The sequence below is a fragment of the Ursus maritimus genome, unplaced genomic scaffold (genome assembly GCF_017311325.1).
Source record: "Ursus maritimus isolate PB19 unplaced genomic scaffold, ASM1731132v1 scaffold_2, whole genome shotgun sequence".
NCBI lineage: Eukaryota > Metazoa > Chordata > Mammalia > Carnivora > Ursidae > Ursus > Ursus maritimus.
In genome coordinates this window covers 36,559,070-36,569,777 of record NW_024424452.1, presented here as the reverse complement: position 1 = coordinate 36,569,777, position 10,708 = coordinate 36,559,070, and the positions used below count along the sequence as shown (strand labels likewise).

General features: G+C 55.7%; 1 protein-coding gene across 3 annotated transcripts in view; it reads right to left on the bottom strand.

Annotated features, from left to right (window-relative positions):
• PKMYT1 (protein kinase, membrane associated tyrosine/threonine 1) overlaps positions 1-4,928 on the bottom strand; it is a 9,970-nt gene extending 5,042 nt beyond the window's left edge. For all 3 annotated transcript variants that reach the window (XM_040635458.1, XM_040635460.1, XM_040635459.1), the window contains exons 1-2: positions 4,348-4,928; positions 3,966-4,072 (exon numbers count right to left, since the gene is read on the bottom strand). The gene's annotated coding sequence lies outside the window, so the exon portion shown is untranslated. The remainder of the gene's footprint in view (positions 1-3,965; positions 4,073-4,347) is intronic.
• Between the last annotated feature and the right edge of the window lie 5,780 nt (positions 4,929-10,708).

Sequence of the window (10,708 nt, the reverse complement as noted above, 5' to 3'; positions counted from 1 at the left end):
CGACTATTTGAAACAATGTGTGGGAAGTTCAAGCATAAAAGCGCTCTCAAAGTCAGTGGAGGTTTTGGTGGTAAGCAAACAGGAGGAAGCTGGGCCCTCCATCAGTGCAACACAGTACCCCATAGGGCAGCTAGTTTACCAGAGAGAACTGGGGAAGGAGAGTGCTAACAAGAGCCTTATTGGGGTCAGAACAAACCCCAGACACTGAATTCAAAAGCTGCCTTGTTAAAGGAGCCCCAAATTAATTAGATCAGTCTATGGAGCAATGGATGGCCTACGCATTGTCAAAAACAACAGAACAATCAGCCCACAATTGGTGGAGTAACAGCCAGGGAAGGGGACGGGTAGAGAATCTCTGTGAAATCACTGGCATTCCGAGGTGCCCGTGCACATGTGCACACGCCCGAGCTGGGCCCTCTGAGGCGCAGCACCAGAGGCTTCACCCTGCAGCGGAAAGAGACGTCACTGCAGTGGGCCAGCCAGTCACTAAGCAAGTAAACAAGCAAACAACAGTCACAATCCCCAGAGGGGGGGTGAGAAACCAGTATCCACAGTTGCTATAGCATTGTCTAAAATGTCCAGTTTTCCACAACAACAAAAAATTACAAGATATGCAAAGACAAAGGAAAGTGTGACCCATATGCAGGAACAAAGCAGACGACAAACTACCGGTAAGAGGGACCAAATGTCAGATATCACAGATAAATGTCAAAGTAGCCACCATAAATGTGTTCGAAGAACTAAAGGGAGCCATGCTTAAGAGAACTAGGATGACAACATCTCACCAAATAAAGAATACTGATAATGAGATAGAAATTATAAAAAGAACCAAGTGGAAATTATGGAAATGAAAGGTGTAAAACTGAAATGAAAATATTCCCTGAGGGGTTCAACAGTAAATTTGAACTGGCAGGATGGTTAGCAAACTTGAAGACAGATCGAGAAAGGTTATGCAGGCTGAAGAACAGAGGGAGCCAATAACGAAGAAGAGGGAACGGAGCCTCAGAGAAATGTAGGACACCATTAAATACGCAGAATGCCACATGGGAAGGAAAGAAGAGAAGCAGCAGGGAAAACATATAAGAAATAATGGAGGAAAACGTCGCAAATGTGATTCCCAGAAAAAGCTCCCCACCCCAAGAAAAACGCATTAACCTAGCCAACGAGCTCAATGAACTTCAGGTAGGATAAGTGAAGAGATCCACACACAAGGACACAATCTTGAGAGTGGCAAGAGGGAAAAGGACTCATCACTTACAACACCTTACACACTTACAACACCTTACAACACTTACAACAAGAAGAGTAACTGCTGACTTCTCACCAGCAACAGAGAAGGCCCAAGGCAGTGGAGTGGCATATTCAAAGTGTTGAGGTGGGGGGGGGGGGGGGGGGAGGGATTTGTCAACTAAGAATTCTATAGCCAACAAAACTATCTTTCAGAAATAAAGGCAAAATAGGGATGGCTGGGTGGCTGTCAGTTAAGTGTCTGCCTTCAGCTCAGGTCATGATCCCAGGGTCCTGGGATCTAGTCCCACATCAGGCTTCTTGTTCAGTGGGGATTCTGCTTCTCCCTCTGCCTGCAGCTCCCCCTGCTTGTGCTCCCTCTCTCTCTCTGACAAACAAATAAATAAATCTACAAAAGAGGGGGGGTTAATTTAAAAATAAAATAGAGGCAAAATAGACATAAAAATATAAAAATAAAGAATTCATTGCTAACAGACCTGCTTTATAATAAAAACGAAAGGTAGTTCTCCAGGCTAAAAGCACGTGATCCCAAACAGTAATCGGAATCTATATGAACAAGCCAAGCACTGATAAAATTAATTATGTGATACAAAAGACAATGTAGGGGAGCCTGGGTGGCTCAGGTGGTTAAGCATCTGCCTTTGGCTCAGGTCATGATCTCTAGGTCCTGGAATCAAGCCCCATGTTGGGCTCCCAGCTCATCAGGGAGTCTGCTTCTCCCTCTCCCTCTCCCTCTGCCCCTGCTTGTGCTTTCTCTGTCGCTCTCTCTCTAAGGAATAAATAAAATCTTTAAAACAACAACAACAACAAAACCCCAATAGACAATGTAAACACATACTTCTTCTCTTAGCTGATTTAAAAAGCAATTCTACAAAACAACATGTATGTAATTGTATGCTGGGCATACAACGTATAGAAATGTAGCATACGGGGCGCCTGGGTAGCGCAGTCGTTAAGCGTCTGCCTTCGGCTCAGGGCTTGATCCCGGCGTTCCGGGATCGAGTCCCACATCGGGCTCCTCTGCTGGGAGCCTGCTTCTTCCTCTCCCACTCCCTTGCTGTGTTCCCTCTCTCACTGGCTGTCTCTGTCACATAAATAAATAAAATCTTAAAAAAAGAAAAGAAAAGAAAAGAAAAGAAAAGAAAAGAAAAGAAAAGAAAAGAAAAGAAATGTAGCATACATACTGTTAGCCCAAAAGAGGTGGGTAGGAACAGAGCTCTACTGAACTAGAAGATGATACCAGATGGAAACCTGCATCCACAGGAACAAATGAAGAGAATCAGAAGTGATAAGAAGGTCAATATAACAAATATTATACATGTATACTTGCTTTCTATTCTTCCCTCAGCTTCTCAAAGAAATTAAAGACGACCTAAATAAATGGAAAGACATTACACATTTGTAGATCCAAATACTTAATATAGATCAAATGGCAATACTCTCCAAATTGATCTACAGATTCAGTAAAATCAGAATCAGAATCCCAGCTGGCTTCTTTGCAGAAATTGAGAAACTGATCCTAAAATTCATATGGAATTTCACAGCACCCAGAATAGTCAAAACAAACTTGGAAGTCTTGCACTTCCCGATTTCAAAGCTACAGCGATCAGAAAACAGTGGTATTCTGGTCTGTCTGAAGGATATATATATAATCAATGACATGCAACTGAGAGTTTATGAAATAAACCCTGACATTCATGGTCAATTGATTTTGACAAGGGTGACAAAAAAATTCAGTAGGAAAGAAGTCTTCTCTATAAATGGTGCTGGAACAACTGTATTTCTACATGCAAAAATCATTGAGCAGAAAACTCTGACTTAACTTATTTTTCCCTCCAAGTGTGAATATTCATATATTTCTTGATGGAAATCTTAATGTGTTTGATTATGGGATAATGCCCTAGGCCCACAGGTGGTGTTACATATAAATGATATGTGTGCCCTATTAGCTTTCTAAAATCAGAGACATGTTGAATTCAGAAACACACCTAGCCACAGGGGTTTGTGGACCGGTAATACCTCAGGGAAGGCTCAGCCCAGTGTCTGGCATACAGATCCCCCAATAAACGCTGTTACAGAGCAAGTAATATATAACAGTGTTCTGAGCAGTAATTGAAAGAACACACAAAGTGCAGTGGTCTCAAGGGTGTGTGTGGGAAGAGAAAGGGCTGTTGTGTTGCTATAATGTTATAATAGAAACAAAAACAAGAACACAAAAGAGGAGTTCGATTTTGAGAGGAAGCCACAGTGTATCAAACGATACCATACCCAGCAGGGAGTGAATCAGTCGCAGAACCGTGAGGAAACAGTCGTCTGAAGTGTGCCCTCCAGTCTCTGGGACAGTGAGGGGATGGGGGAGGGACCCCCGCGGGGACCTGCCTGGAAGACACCCTACATCCTGTGGGGGCCCTTCCTCTGAGGGTATTCACCTCAGGATGCCCATCTCAGGGTTTCCTAAAGCGCAGAACCAGGGTGTCAGCACCCCCTTCAGCGCCGGTAAGAGGCCCAGTCCTAGCATATTTGGAACACCAGGCACCTGCATCTTAAGCCAGTTCTCAGACCACCCCAAAGTCCCTCGCATTCCAGCACCACAGGCCTGGCCAAACAGCTCTGGGGAGGGGATGGGGACGGAGAAGCAACAGGGGCTCCCCGGTGAATCCAGGGTGGCCCGGAGCAGGCCAGGCCTGCGTGACCTCGGGAGCTTTCGGGGGCCTCACCCTCTCCCTGGGCCGGACGCATTGCTGACCACGGTCTACCGCGCTAGACTGTGAGCTCCTCCCGGGCAGGGCCACAGCTGGTTCACCTCCGTGGACGCGGGGAAGCCCTGGCGAACATTTGAAGAGACCGGCTGTCACGGGGGAGGGGCCGGTAGAGGGGCTGCAGTCGCTGGGGAAAGGCGCTCCCAGAAAGCAGACAGGGAGGCCGGGGAAGGCCAGGAGGGCCGGGGCCCGCCCCGGGAGCCGCGGCAGGGGCAGAGGGCGGGGCGGCCGCGGGCAGGGCGCGACCCCGCGGGGCCGGAAGGGGGTGAGGCTCACCCCGGGAGGGGCTGTCAGGGGGCTTGTCCCGGACAATCACCTTCAGGACCCGGCCTGTGCTCACCTGGACGGGTGGGCGGGGCGCAGCTCAGCAAGGTCCCAGATTCCGGGTCCGCAGAGGCCGCGGAAGCCCCTGGGGCGGTCAGGCGGGCGGGGGTCTGCGGTCGACGGCTCTCTACCGGAGGACTCTCGGAGGAGGAACGGCCCGTGAACGCGCGCAGAGCCGGCTCGCGCCAAAAATTCCAAACCGGCCTCGAGGCCCCGCCCAGGAACGCCTCTTTCTCCGCCCCTTCCCGGATGCAGCCCATCAGAGGCGCCCAGGCCGCCGGGGCTCCGCCCCCCACGTCCCTGCGTGCGCGTCACCGGGACCGCTCCGCCGGCTCCTCGGTCCGTGCCCTCTCATTGCGCAGGCGCCACGGCTCCTCGGCGCCAGCCGGGGTGGAAGGCACTACCGGCTGCGGTGTCCCGGCTGAGGGGTGTCGCGGGGTCCGAGCTTGCCGGTGGACCTCTCCCACTCGGTTCCCGGGATGCTGACAGACCTCCAGACCCCAGTCCCGCACGCACCACCCTCGCCTCGCTGGCTTAGTTTTTGAGACTATAAAAGGGGCGGTTTGCCTCAGAGGTGCCTCAGGAGGCGGTCCCGCGGGACGCGACGGGAAGTCCCTGCAGCCTCCGGGTCCCAGCGGGGTGGGGCGCCCTGGGCTCGCGGGCTCCCTCCTGCCCGCCTAGCATCGCACCGGGATGCCAGACATTCTCCCCACCCGCGGGAAGCCCTCCCAGGCCGCAGCCACCTCCGAGGCAGCCCTAACCATTCTTTGGATTTGAGATTTGAGCACAGCTCAACCCTGCCTCAGCCACTTCGTGGCTGCACGACCTTCGGAACGCGCCGGGCCTTTCTGAGCTTCGGCTTAGTCTCTTCTCCGGCAAAAACCGAGCTGCTGCAGCTTCCCCCACGCAGCTAGAGGTTCAAATTGGATGATCCCCTTAAAGTTCTTAGCGTGGAGCTGGGGCGGAGCAAGCGCTGGTTCCTAACAATAGCGCGGCTGGAGTTTGCCCCTTCCTCCGCTAAGGGCACCTTTTATCCGTTTAACAGGGTGCTTCCAGGCCATCTTCTCTAGAACGCTCCCCATCTTATCGCATCTCGTTTCCCACCTTATTTTCGTATTGCGCTTATCTCTGTCTGAATTTCTGTCCTCTATTTACTGGTTTATTTGTTGACCACCCATCCCCCAAGTTCCCGACAGGTTAGGGTTCTCAGCCCATTGTGGTGCCTGCACCTTTGGCGAACATTCCAGGGCATGGACCAGCACGGGAGGGCCTGGCATACCAGGTTAGGCTCATAGACCTAGAGTTTCTTTGGGGGCTGCACCCCCACACACACACAACACCCTTCCTTTGCATTTGCACCTGTGGCAGCCCCAGCCCCTGTGACTCAGGCTGGATCCTTGTGAAAGACCCCAAGCTTGTCCCCAGAAGGCCTGGGGAAGCAAGTGGCCCCCTCTCCAGCTGCCATCCCCTCTGCTAGCCCCATCTCCAGGAGTCCAGGACCTGGGGCTTCTTCCAGGTGCCCAGTCTTGAAAGCCTAATTGGCAATAATCGAAATATTTTTTTTAATTCAAAAATATACTTCCAATGGATATTTCAGTCTGTGGGAGGATTGTAATACGAAGTTAAGTACAGGGAGTAGATGAGAGCATGGGCTGTGGAGTAAGGAAAATTAAGGCTCTACCCTGCTTTGCCACACACATAAGCTGTGCTGCCCTGAGCAAATTGCTTTATGTTTCTGGGCCTGTTTCCATGTTTGTAAAATGGAGATGATCGTTCCTACCTCCTTGTACGGTAGGAGCACGAAATAAGAAAATGAATGCGAAGTACTGAGCTGAAGGCTGAGCAAGCACACAGTAGGAGCTTACTCACTGTTTAATAAAAACAGTAACATTCCGTCATTTGTATAGTGTTTTTCAGTTTTCAAAGCAGCTGTCGGGGGCCAAAAGGAAGTTCCTGGAGGAGAGGAACCAGCACCCGCACACCCGCCCCGGGACCACAGGGGCAGAGGCACGGGCCCGCAGGTTTCGAGACTAAAGAACTTGGCTGGGGCTCCGTCGGCGAGGAAGCACCCCCACCCCCGGCCCAGGCGCTGGATTGCCGGGGTCCCGCCCGCGCTCAGGTGAGAGCCGGCTCGAGCCCCGCGCGCCCCCGTGTGTCCTGTCGCCGCAACAGCACTGTGGCCGCACCCAGACTCTCCCAGGGAAGTCGGTCACCGCTCACCTGGGAAGCCGCTCAGGGATGGAGCCACGAAATGGGACTAAGGTGACTTAAGAAAAGCAGGGAAATGACGGCCCCAAGGGCGGACATGGCTACCGTAACGGAAGAGGAGATCGTGACGGGTGCGTCTGGGGAGCTGGTCTGGTGTTAGCGGCAGTGGGTGTCCCGTGGGTATGTTACAGTGCGCGTTTATCTTACGCACGCTCTGTATGTATGCCTTATTTCACGCTGGCATAGGTTTTAATAAGCCGGCAGGTGGATGGCGGGAGGGCGTTAACGGAGGTCAGGATTGCACCATGGGAGCGCCTGGAGGTGCCGGCAAAGGTGTCCAGAGGCAGCCGCTGGAGGGGTCTGGGCTAAAGAGCTGCCAGGTTCACAAGGCGCCTGCCTCCCCTCCAGCTGTCCTCCCCAAATTCGCACCCTGGCAGGTGCTGCTCGGAGCAACTGGCTGGGAGTCTGTCAACAGGCTCTGCCATTTTAGGCGACACACTTCCTGGGCCTCTGCCTGGCACTTCCAACACCCAGCTGTCACCTTGCCCTGGGCTCTTAGCTCTGTCCCCTCAAAGTTCCTCCTCTCCCCGGAAGCTGGGCCACCATGTCCCCTCACGCCTAGGAGAAAAGGGTACCCTAGGCCAGGACTCCATCAGGGGCTGTCCTGGCCTCCACATAGTCCAGGTGCTCTTAGGCCAGGGCAGGGCTGGGGATAACCTGAAGGGACTGGACATGCTGGGGTGGGGGTGGAGCTGTTGAATGGGCCAAGGGTGCCCAACTGGGCTTGGCCCGGGGCAGCATCAAGCTGGCCCAAATGCCCAGGCTGGCTGGCATTTTCCACAGGCCCATGCCAGCACCCAGGCCGCCTGGCAGCGGTGGTGGGCACCAGCATTTCCTCAGCCTGTACCTCCTGCGTGGCCCCTCCTGGTCTGTGCCCACCCCCTCCTGGGCCAAGCTTCCCTGGCACCATGGGACAAGCCTTGTGTCTGGGTCTGTAGAGGGGGCCCTTAGCTATCCTGCGTCTGAGGCAGACATCTGGGGCCCAGACCGACATAGGGCAGGCGGAGAGCAATGCAGTGTCTGGGGTAACTGGGCCTGCAGACGCCTGTCTTCGAATCTCAGGCCCCCTGCTTAGGAGCTGTATAATCTCAGCCCTGTCCCTTTTCTGCTTGTTGCCCCATCTGTAAAACAGGGTAAGAAGCAGCTCCCCTGCAATGGCCCTGACGTGGCAGAACTGTTAGTGCCGTCATTTTACGGGAAAGAGAATGGGCTCAGGGAGGCTGGATTGCTGCTCCAGCATCCTGGCCAGATCGAGCGGGTATTTGAACCCAGTCGGAATCAAGTGGCTGGCCTGGTGACCACAAGACCACTGAGAGGCCCTCGATGAGACCAGGGAGCCAGCACTTGCCTTTACGGGTGGAGCAGGTGGCCTGGCAGGAAGCCCTCCCCGGGGAGTCTGCAGAGATCATCCCAGCTGTTCTGGGCACTCATGGGGTGGTTGGGGCCAGGGGCCACCCCAGAGCTCCTCCCAGCAGCCAGTAAAATGTCCAGCCCTAGGACTCTGGGTCATGGCTCTATGCCAGGCAGGGGAAGTGGTGGGCATGTGGGGGTGCCACACTGGGGCATTGAGCTGAGGGGACCCAGTGGGAGCAGAGGGGCCTTATGTGTGTGGCGGGGAAGGTGGGCACCATGGGCCCGGCCATGGGAGTATGGTCCCGGGGTGCAGCCCAGGATGTGGGTGGGAGAGGAGGCGAAGAGGGAGGGGAGGGACAGGCACATCTCCGTGCTGGGGGGTACCTGCTCAAAGCCCTGCCGTCCACTGTGGCTGGAGCTGGCCCCTGCATGCGCCGTGGTCACAGGAGCCTAGCAGCAGGCCGACTCCCCACTGTAACCCCTCTCTAGGCCCCCACCCTGTCAGGCAGCCTGACCTGGCAGGCCGCCCTCCTGAGCCAGAGGTGCCAGGAGGGGCTGGCTGGGCAGGGGCCAGTTCCTCAGACAGACAGGGTGTGGAGCCTTCTGGACTAGGGCCCGGGGGGCCTGAGTCACTGCTGTCCCCAGCCAGCTCGGTGGGGTTCACTCCTGGCACTTGCAGGCCTGCCTCTTCTGTCTTTGCGTACTTGGCTCCCCACCAAGTCCCCCTGCCTGGCCCGGGCTCCAGGCTCATCTGCCACCCCTAGAAACAGAGTGCTTACTCTCCCCATTGCACCTTAGGCAGTGCCCCCTGCTCCAGTCTCCCCGGCATTAGAGTCACTGCTGCTGGAGCTGAGCAGGAGATAGAGGTGACACTGAGAGGGCCCCTGCAGCGGGTGGACCCCCACCAAGCCTTCAGGCAACAGTGACCGTCCCTGGACAGGCTCCCTGTGTATCACCTCCGCTTATAGAAGGGATGCTGGGGCGCACTCGTGGACGTGCAGCCTCAGCGGGAGCCCAACGATCACCTCCTGGTGCGGTCCCGGAGTCTCCGGGGTGAGATAAGCTAATAGCCTGGCTCTTCCTGGACAGTCTAGTGGTCAGACCCAGTCTCCTGCACCGTTGCCTCTCCACGTACCTCTGGAACACTGTGGCCTCTGCCCCGGGCTCTCTGTGTAACACAGTAACTCCTGAGTCTCCCCTGCCAGCCACCCTGCCATTTCTGCGCCTGGCTTTCCCTCCTCTCTCCAGCTGTGTTTGGGCTGGGCCTGGGGTGCCTGCCTGCCTTCCCCTTGCCAGCTGCTGGGAGGGAATCTGAGCCCCCGAGGCCTGAGGCCTGGCGCCAGGGCCCCAATCCTGACAGGGGTGGAGGAGCCTCGTGGGCCAGGTGGGGGCCTGTCGCGGCTGTCAGCACTCATGATGGATGAGGGGTGGGGCAGGGAGAAGGCCAGGCTTCCTGCCACAGACGGAGGTGGGGGGCTGGCCCCCTGGGGTCTGCCAACAGAGCCTCTGCCACTCACAGCTGGGGGGCCTCGGTGAGAGTCCCCACCCAGCAGGGGTGTTTAAAGGTCCAAAGGGTGTGTGCCCTTGCACTCCACTCGGCATCATGGGCACCTGGGCCTTCCCCACAGCCCTTTTCCTGCTCTGCTTGACTTCTGAAAGCCTACAAGGCGGTGAGGGCGGGAGGCAGGGAGCTGAGGTTGGGGCTGGGAGGTCTAGGCACAGCACCGGGCCAGTGCTGGGGCTCTGAGTGTGTGACGGTTTTGGGGAGGTTCAGGGATAGATGCCTGGGTCCTTCTCCCTGTCCATCTCTGAGGTCCGCACCCTGAGTCAGCACCTCCTTGCTCCCCAGGGCTACCTCCATTGTCTCCGGGCCTAGGGAAAGGTAAGTGGTCTTTGCTGGACTGGGGTCAAGGAAGAGGGACCAGTCTTTCCCCTAGGGGTCCGGGAGATCTCTGGGGAAGAGCTCCGGATGTTCCCTCCCTGGTTCTGGGATCCAGATGTGGGGCCCAGGAGAGCACAGGGTCCCTCACTGTCTTCATGGCAGACAGTCTTGTCCATAGTTAGCTCAAGTTTGGGGAGCAAAGACACCCCACACCTTTGGAACTGGGGTGAGATAGGGCAGAACGTCAACTCCAGGCGTGAGAACATCCCAGAGGAGGGGCTTGGAACTGGGTCTTCAAGGGGGCCAAGCTGTGACAGGGAGGGGTAAGGACATCCTGACAGTGAGAAGGGGCAAAGGCCTGGAGGTAAGGCAGGAGGGGAGAAGATAAGGTGAGGGGCCCAGAGGGTGGGGCAGGTGAGGTCAGAGTGTCACAGAAGGGTCTGAACTCCTGGGATCTGTGGGGTCCTCAGGATGGGAGAAAGGGCTCCCTCCTGAGACCTGATGCTGCATAAGAGAAAGATGGGGGTTGGGGCACCAGGGGGATGGGATTTCTAGGAAGGGAGGGGTCTGTAGACTCTCCGAAGATTGGAGGGGAGAGGTGGTCGTGCCCCTGAGGAAGGCGCAGGGGATCTGCCCCCAGGGGTACGGCGTGAACACCTCCTGCTACGCGCCCCTTTCTCCAGGCTGCTCACCTGGCACTGTCCTTGCCCCTCCTCTGACCAGAGGGGAAACAGAGGCCCAGAGAGGGGGTTGCGCTCTTGCTTGCAAAGTGGGAGGGGTAGCATTCAGGTTGGGCTCTTGGCCCCTCCTAAGTTAACCCCCTTCTCTGCAACCCACAGGCTTAGGGAGCCCCAGTAGCTACAGATCAGGTGAA